Raw genomic sequence first — 8,673 nt, forward strand, 5'->3', positions numbered from 1 at the left:
TCTGGCATGATCTGTTTTTGACAAACCCATGTTGGCTTTTGGCTATTACTTTGTTTGCTTCTAGGTGTTTGCTAATTCGTTGCTTGATTATCTTTTCCAGAATCTTTCCTGGTATTGAGGTCAGGCTGATAAGTCTATAGTTTCCTGGATCTGTATCTTTTTTCCTTTTTTGAAGATGGGAACCACATCAGCTCTTTTCCAGTCCTCTGGTAGTTCCCCGGTGCTCCAAGATCTCTGAAAGATATAGTTCAGTGGTTCTGAGATCTCGTCTGCCAGTTCCTTCAGAACCCTGGGGTGTAATCCATCCAGTCCTGGTGATTTGAACTCATCTAGGGTAGACAGGTGCTCACTTACCATTTTCTTCCCTATTTCAACTTGTGTTCCTAATCTGATTTTTCTGGTGCTGTTTTTGATAGGTTGGACAGTTTTATCCCTTTGTTTAAAGCAGTGGTTCTCAAATAGTGGGGCGCGCCCCCCAGGGGGGGGCGCGAGGCTCCATAAAGGGGGGCTCATTCGACCTCGTTACGCTCTGAGCATAACTTCTTCTCCACCTTCCAAACTTCAAAACTCGGCTGCCGAGTCTTCCAGCAGTGGCTGCTCTAGGAGTGCGCTCTATGGTTGTGGGCTGGCTGCTGGACAGAGAGTCTTTTGGATATAGAGTCTTCCAGACAGAGAGTTTTCCAGCAGCCAGCCAACAACCATAAAGCACCCTCCTAGAGCCACTCAGCAGCCGAGTTTTGGAGTTTGGAAGCCAGAGAACTTTGTCCTTGAAAGTGGTAATGTCTTTCTATCAGAGCATATGTAACTATTTGAACAAAACTGAAAGTTCATTCTTTTCCCTTTGTTTTATATCTACAATCCTAAGCGTATTCAAGTTCCACTTTTAGGCCTTATCAAAACAGTGCTAAACTAACTACGCTTGGACACAAAGCTATTGTAATTCTGCAAAGAGCAATCATCTATAGTTTTCTTTTTTTATTCTCTTATACGTTAATAAGGATACAGTGTTATGCAGAGGTGTACTTATAACAATTTTATAGACAAATGATACTATTTACAGTCGCGCGGGGGGGCGAAATGTTTTCTTCTTCCTAGGGGGGGCATGACAGAAAATAATTGAGAAGCACTGGTTTAAAGACAGATACAAAACATGAGTTAAATAGTTCTGCTTTTTCCCTGTTGCTTGTAACCATCTTGCCACTTTCTCCCAGCAATGGACCAATTGTTTCCTTAACTCTTTTCTTGTTTTTAACATGTTGGAAGAATCTTTTTTGTTATTTTTTACTGGTTCACTTAGCTTGCAGACATGGCAGATGTAGGGGGAACGTCAGGTTTGAAAGGTCCAGACTCTCCCGCAACCTGAAGCAGAAGAGCCCTTCAAGGTAGTACCCAAGAAATGGGGGAGAGAGGAAAGGAAGGGAAGCTTCATCCTATACTGGGCAAGAGGTACATAACTTAATGGTTGTGAAGAGTGGCCAAGATTAATCCCATAGCAAGAATGCAATGACTCGTTGACTATTTAATAAGGAAAACACCAGGTTACATAAAGACAAATTTAAATTCCCTCAGGTACAAGTGGAGATAGGAGGAAGACCATCTCCTCAGCTCATAGACAGAGGAAAGTTTATAGATGCAATTGCTCATTACTTCATAGGAACGCATTAATCAGACTCAAATCAGCATTTGCAGTAGGCGCTTTCAAAATACAATTCAAAATATGTGATCCAAATTCATTAAATTGTTTAATTACACTGTTGTTTCTCTTGATGTTACATAAATGTTTGCAACATATTCCATTAATGCCATAATTGGCTTAATATTGCACATTGAAGGGGCAAACTTCCTGTTAGAGAGCATGGCAATAAACTCCAAGGTCTTCGCAGGTCCTTTTCATTGGTGGTTTCACTACAGAAAAGAAACAGAAGATTTTATTACTGATGTGAATTTGTCTTGTCCAAAACAATGGATAGAGGTATAAACAAGTGGGGGGGAGAATACAATTTCAGATTTTATGGTGAATCTAATCAGTTAATTTCTTATTGTTTCTATTGTCCATTTGCTAAAATGTAACAATCTATGCCTGTTCATATTGAGGTTCAATTTGAATCTGTCTTGATCAAAAAAAAAAAAAATCAACTAGCTCAGCATCCAGTACCCAGCAACAGTTATCTACATATCTCAGTGAAGCCTACAGGCAAAACATATTTGTAAGAAATTTGGGAATTGAGGAAATGGACCTTTAGTTCATAGCATTTATAATATGGACCCCAGCTATGCAATTATCCTTTCGTTAACAAGTATATTCTACCACGACTCATTCACCTCCAATTTGTTTTCACAAACATCAGAAGCATTTTCAGGAGCTTGGTACTTTCAACTGAGTGAAGGTGAAATGTGAGTTGGTAAAAGTGTTGAAAAAGCTCAAAACGGTGTCGTATAATAATTGTTGACAAGAAAGTCGGAAGTCATTCTATTTCATAACTAGCACTTTTTTCTTTCGATTTTTTTCTTGCACTTCCTTTTTTTCTTCTCTTCTTTTTCTTTGGATTTGTCTTTTACTTTATGTAAGGTCCTCAATAAATATAAATTTAAAAAATGGAACCTCTGAAAAGCTTATCATGTTTCAGGTAAGCATACATGAAGCTTGATAATAAAGAAGTCAGATTCCCTTTTCTTAAATCATTAACGGGGCGTCTCAATTAGGCTCCTCAGATATGAGCTACAAAACTCCAGATGACCAATAGCTTATTTATTTATTTATTATTCATGCTTCTAGACCGCCCCCTCTCCCAAAAAGGGACTCGGGGCGGTGTACAGTCCATGCCAAATATATCAAAATACAATAAAAATTGAATATGTACAGTTGGAATGGAGGAGGTTAAAAATGGAATTAAAAGAACTGTACAAAGCAATATATATAAATATAGGATTTTGAACCCCTAAAACACACACAATAAGTTAAAAACAATACCCCTAAAATAACCAGTTAATACATTTGCCAGGAGGGACAGTTGTAACTATGCCAGCTGATAGTAAATAGAGAAAATGTTTATGATCTTGGAAGCAACTATTGCTTATGCAGAGTTTTGCAGCAGAAGAATGCTGTGCCCACATATTTCTCATCTCACAACTAAGAAAGAAATGGATCTCACCGGCGAACGCTTGCAGCACTTGGCATTAATGCCACAGTTGTATGGGAGACTTCCATACTCGCATTTTTTCTGGAGGCCAATCTGGCAGAAGCCACCATCCTCCTTACAGGCTTCAGGTTGCCCTATATTTATGAAAAAAAAATATTATTTGAATGAGCAGTTTTCATCAAAACACAATGGTTATAGATTTTCTTCATGTACTCCTCTTGTCTGTCCCATGGATGCTACTACATTATCCCCAATCTTGCATGTGGGAACTAGTGAAGCCCAGAAAAGAATGGCTTGTCAAAGGATATTGAGGTATAGCAATATATTCTAATCTTCATCCTCTTAAGTACATCTGATTTCTAGCAGAAAGACAGGAGGCTATTACACATGTGACAGAAGAATAATAATATTAATAATAATAACAACAACAACAACAACAACAACCTTACTTGGAACAGCTTATATCCTCCAACGTTACCTTAATAGTTCCTAGGTCCTTGGTTAGGACTCAAGCTGTTCAGCTACAAACCAGCCCCAAAGGCTGTGAATCTCACCAAAGATTAACCAAATATAATAACATCCTTTATTGTCATTGTATATCGTATATACAGCAAAATTGGTTTAGCCTCTGTTGATGCAACCCATAACAAAAATACAAGACAACATAAATAGTATAGAGAATAATCCTTATACAAGTAATTGAGGAAAAACTAGTCATATGTTTCCATATGTACATGGAGTGATTGTGATTGTGTTTAGGAGTCTGACAGCCCATTAGTAGAAGCTGTTTTTTAAAACTGTTTGTCCACCTGACTATACTTTAGTGTCTTCTGACTGATGGTGAAAGTGACAAGAGACACTGGCCAGGGTGTGAATGATCCTTAAGTATCTTCCTTGCTCTATTGAAATGGCAAGACCTGGCAATGCAATTCAGTGGTGTTAGGGGCTACGTACCCTCTAAGGTGCGTGGCTGTGCGGCCGCACACGTGGCAAAAAAACACTGCGCAGCAGTTTTCAACTGCCGCGCAGTGATTTCTATTGCCACAGGCTCCAGAAGCTGGGGAGGTCCTTTGCAGGCAGCTAGAATGGGCAGCCCGCAAAGGACTTCCCCAGACTTGCTTTGATGAGCACGGGGCGACTGAGGGTAGTTGTGAAGCCCCAAAGCCCCCACCGCTACCGGAATAACTGCTGCCACCTCCTCCTCCTCTAATAGCACTGCCGGATTTGCCGCCTGGCGCTGCGGCTGAGATGAAGCCGCCAAAGCTCCAGCCGGCATCTCCGCGCATGGCAGCGGTGCCTCCCCTCCGCTCGGAGCATCTGAGCTCAGCGCCGCGTTACCCCTGCCCCCTCCTCCTCCTCTGCCGTGCTTTTGAGGAGCCATGAGGCTGCGGGAGCCAGTAGGAAGGCGGGGGGGAGAGCTGGGGGAAAAAAGCCTCATGGCTCCTCAAAAGCACGGCGGTGGAGGAGGAGGGGACAGGGGTAACGTGGCGCTGAGCTCAGGTACAAATCTGGTGGTGCTGTTGGAGGAGGAGGAGGTAGCAGCAGTTATTCTGGTGGCAGCTCATCGGCATCTTCAGCAGCAGCCCTGCCCACGATGAAGAAACCAAAGATGTATTTGACTGTTAAATATTGATGTCACCTCCTCCATGCCACACTTGTATTTTGATTTAATTGTACGTCGCCCCGAGTCCCTTTGCGGAGAGGGGGCGACTGATAAATCGAAATAAATAAAATAAATAAATAATAAATGGAGCAGATCCACACAGATGACGTCGCTGCAACATGACTGGAGGAGGAATTCTTGGAGTTGAAGTCCACAAGTCTTCAAGCTGTCAGGTTTGAAGACCTTTGAGGTTTTTTTCTAAAGGGTTAGGGGAGCAAGGGTCTTGTAACTTGAGATCTTTAAGACTTGCACACTTCAAATGCCAGAGTTCCTGAGCCAATATGACTGGAGGAGGAATTCTGGGAGTTGAAGTCCACAAGTCTTAAAGCTGTCAGGTTTGAAGACCTTTAAGGTTTTTTTCTAAAGGCTTAGGGGTGCAAGGGTCTTGTAACTTGACAGCTTTAAGACTTGTACACTTCAATACCAGAGTTCCTGAGCCAACATGACTGGAGGAGGAATTCTGGGAGTTGAAGTCCACAAGTCTTAAAGCTGTCAGATTTGAAGACCCCTGGGTTTTTTTTCCTAAAGGGTTAGGGGTGCAAGGGTCTTGTAACTTGACAGCTTTAAGAGTTGCGTGCTTCAAATGCTAGAGTTTCTGAACCAACATTTTGGTTGCTAAGCAGGAGCATTGTTAAGTGATACTGATATTATATAACACTTTTAATTAAGCAGGTACCTTGAAGAAACATAACTTTGAGTTACAAATAATACTGATTTCGTTGTTGTCTTAGGTGACATCTGTGAAAAAAATTCAGGTACTCAGGCATGAAAATGTGCCGCTCAAACACTATACTTTTCTGCTCACATTGAAAAAAAATTAGAGGGAACATTGGTTAGGGGGCAACCAATGGTTGCCAGTTGGAATGCTGAAACTCTAGCATTTTTTATTTCTTTCTTTCTGAAGTTGTCCAAAAAGAACTTCTGTCTGATTTCATTGGTTTTGAGGCATTGCAGAGGGGTTGGGTCAGGTGATCTCTGAAGTCATCTCAAATCAACAGCTTGATGAATTAGTAGCAGAGAATGCCCAGCCCTGGGCCCTTTTATGATGTGACTTGAAGAGATTTTAGGGATTCAAGAAGTACTGAATCACTAGCTCCTTAAAGCACCCTTTCTCCCACTTGACAACAGCTTTATGTTTGTGAATCACTGACCGAAGTTATCGTTTTATCTCTCCCCAGTCTAAGTCCATCACTGGACTGCCATGCTAACGTTTCACACAGATTTGATGGAGGGTATATAAACTATATGTGGTCCTCATTTAGCAATTAAAATTGGGACCAGAAATTTGGTCATTAGGTCAAGCAGACCTGAGAAGTTCATGAATTTGATGATTGATTACAAAGGCATTTTTCCATTATCTTAAAAATGGTTGCTAAATGGGGTAGAATGCCATATTTGAAATTCTATGCATACATGCATAATCAGAGGGGTTGAATTCACAGGAGTCTTGCTTCATTGGGGGGAAAAAGGTTCTTGTGCTGAGTTTTGTCCAGTGAGAGATTGTAGAATCTTCCTGCTTTTATCATAATTCTTACCACAAGCTTTCTCCTGTGAGGGAACATGCAACATTGCAATGTACATAGAAAGGGATACTCATTTCATCTATCTGACCATCTAGCTTCCTTCCTGCAAAGAACAACTCATTTAGTATAGAATTTCAGTATACTATGATCATCCAAATATAACATTTGAGGGGGTTGGGTGGAAATGCCATAGCTCCCAAGAAATTTTAATTAAGAGGTAAAACTTTGCTTCATAGAAAGCGGTCTTCCAAATTAATGTTCTTCTTTCAGTAATGATTAAAGAGGGAGGAGGAGGAGGAGGAGGAGGAGGAGGAGGAGGAGGAGGAGGAGGAGGAGGAGGAGGTGGTTTGCTGAAGGGAAGCTGTGGTTCACTTTCCAATTTTGACATCCCTTGTATTGCTTCTTCTTTATTTATTCATAAAATGAATACAAGTTTGGAGATAGCAATGGTCTTGTGTCTTTGTAGAACTACAGAGACAAAGGTGTGTCACAAGGATGAGTATAAGTAGAGCAGAAATTTTTTTTTCCACATTGTTTGGAGACTCCACTTCTTGGGACAAATGGAATACTGACCCTGACATTTCTGAAAACACTTGAAAAACTTGGGGATAATCTCATATTCCCTGGTGTGAATGTGTAAGATTGGCTTCTAAGCAATGGGAAAGAAGCCAATAGCAATTGCAGCAGTAGGAAAATCTAACGAATAAACAACAATTTTTTTTCAGATACTGAAAATGGAGGGGAACTCCAAGCAGAAACTGCACCAACTGCCCTGCCCTAATGCTGGGGACTTAAGGATACTGATAAAGGGCAGCATGAAAGAGAACGGGAAGGGAAGAGAAATAGGAAGAGAGAAGGGGCAAGGGAGATGTGTCAATGTTCCTAGGAAGAATTAGGCAACTCTCTTTAGACCCAGATCTTGTTGTGAACAAGAACAAGAAAAATCAGCTGCCCTGGAGCAACATGCAGTTTGTTTTATACAACACATTTCACATTAAGCCCAGGAAAACAAACACCTTTGGGGGATAGGAGAGCTTGGTGGCATGGGCAATTCCCATAAAAGAGAGATAGGTTTTTGGTCACATGGTTGTTCTTACTATTTTGACTTTTTCTGGGAATAGTCCCCTCCCACCACCCCTATCAAACCGCTTAAAAAAGAATAATGGTTGTATTCACTTAACATCCTGCAACTAAATAAATAAGGTTAGCAGATAGATCACTGAGAGCCAGTTTGGTGTGGTGATTAAGATATCAGGCAAGAAAGTGAGTGACTCTGAGTTCTAGTCCTGGCTTAGGCAGAAAGCCATCTGGCTGACTTTGGGCCAATCACTTTCTCTCAGCCCTAGGAAAGAGGCAATAACCAAACAGTTCCATATTCACGCAGTCATCAGAAATCAACATTAACTCAAAGACACCATAAAGAAATAAGGTCAACTTTATACAAGACATGAAGAATTGTTTTCCATAACCAACTATATACCGTTTTACCATGGTCTAATGTGTTGCACAAGTCCAGTTCCACATAATAAATGTACTATCATGTTAATTCCTTCGTCACCTGAACCCTAGTAACTGGGAAGGTCCATTAGCAGAACACTGATGAAGAAGGGCAGCTGGTCTGATTAAAGCACTCCTCTAAATTCCAGGGCTGTCCATTTGTCCTTCAAATTCATCTCTGAATGTTGTGAAATCAGCTGTTTATGATTCAAATCATGGATTTCCCTCAAAAAGTAGGAAATGTTTTTTTAAAAAACACACCAATTTCTATCAGGCTTTCTTTTTCTCCCCTTCTGCTTCTATTCTCCCAGGTTTACTTGGCCCCTTCTTACCTGAAGAAACGTAGAAGAGAAGCAGCAAAGCAAAAGTGAGGAAAAGAAACCTCATGACTGAAGTTGCCTCTGAAATCTCTCCAGCTAGTTCAAAGAAGCAGAACTGAAGAAGAGTTAGGAAGACTCCACAAAAAGCCCACCAGGTCTGTCTATTTATAACAAGTTATGGTGTCATAAGAATGAGGAAATGTAGTATAGATCATTGAGGTGGCAAACGTTGCAAACATGTATTTCCTGTTACTCTCCTTTAAAACTCCCCTCCCATATCAAACCTCAAGGCTCCCCATTGTGTTCACTGGATACTTCTTGTCCTAGGTGACATTTGTAGTTTTGCTCAATTGCCAATTGCAGGACTTCCTGCTGTTAAAAGGGCTGATGAGCAGCTCAGAGGTGCAAAAGTATTAGGAATATTGGAGGGCAGTACTTGGCCCACAGAGAAAAGGAAATATTGCATCTTAATCATCATGAAATTGATTAGTGAAACAATAGGAAAAGGACTAAGGTTTGAAAAGGCAAGA

At 40.9% G+C, this 8,673-nt stretch overlaps 1 long non-coding RNA gene across 1 annotated transcript; it reads right to left on the reverse strand.

The window, feature by feature from the left end:
- Positions 1-1,570: 1,570 nt before the first annotated feature.
- LOC309387906 lies at positions 1,571-8,314 on the reverse strand. Its single transcript, XR_014174686.1, has 3 exons — positions 8,156-8,314; positions 3,153-3,274; positions 1,571-1,905 (listed from the first exon to the last, which is right to left on the reverse strand). It is a non-coding gene; the product is annotated as an uncharacterized lncRNA (long non-coding RNA).
- Positions 8,315-8,673: the final 359 nt, after the last annotated feature.

The sequence above is a fragment of the Natrix helvetica genome, assembly GCF_964273705.1.
Source record: "Natrix helvetica genome assembly, chromosome: 2".
NCBI lineage: Eukaryota > Metazoa > Chordata > Lepidosauria > Squamata > Natricidae > Natrix > Natrix helvetica.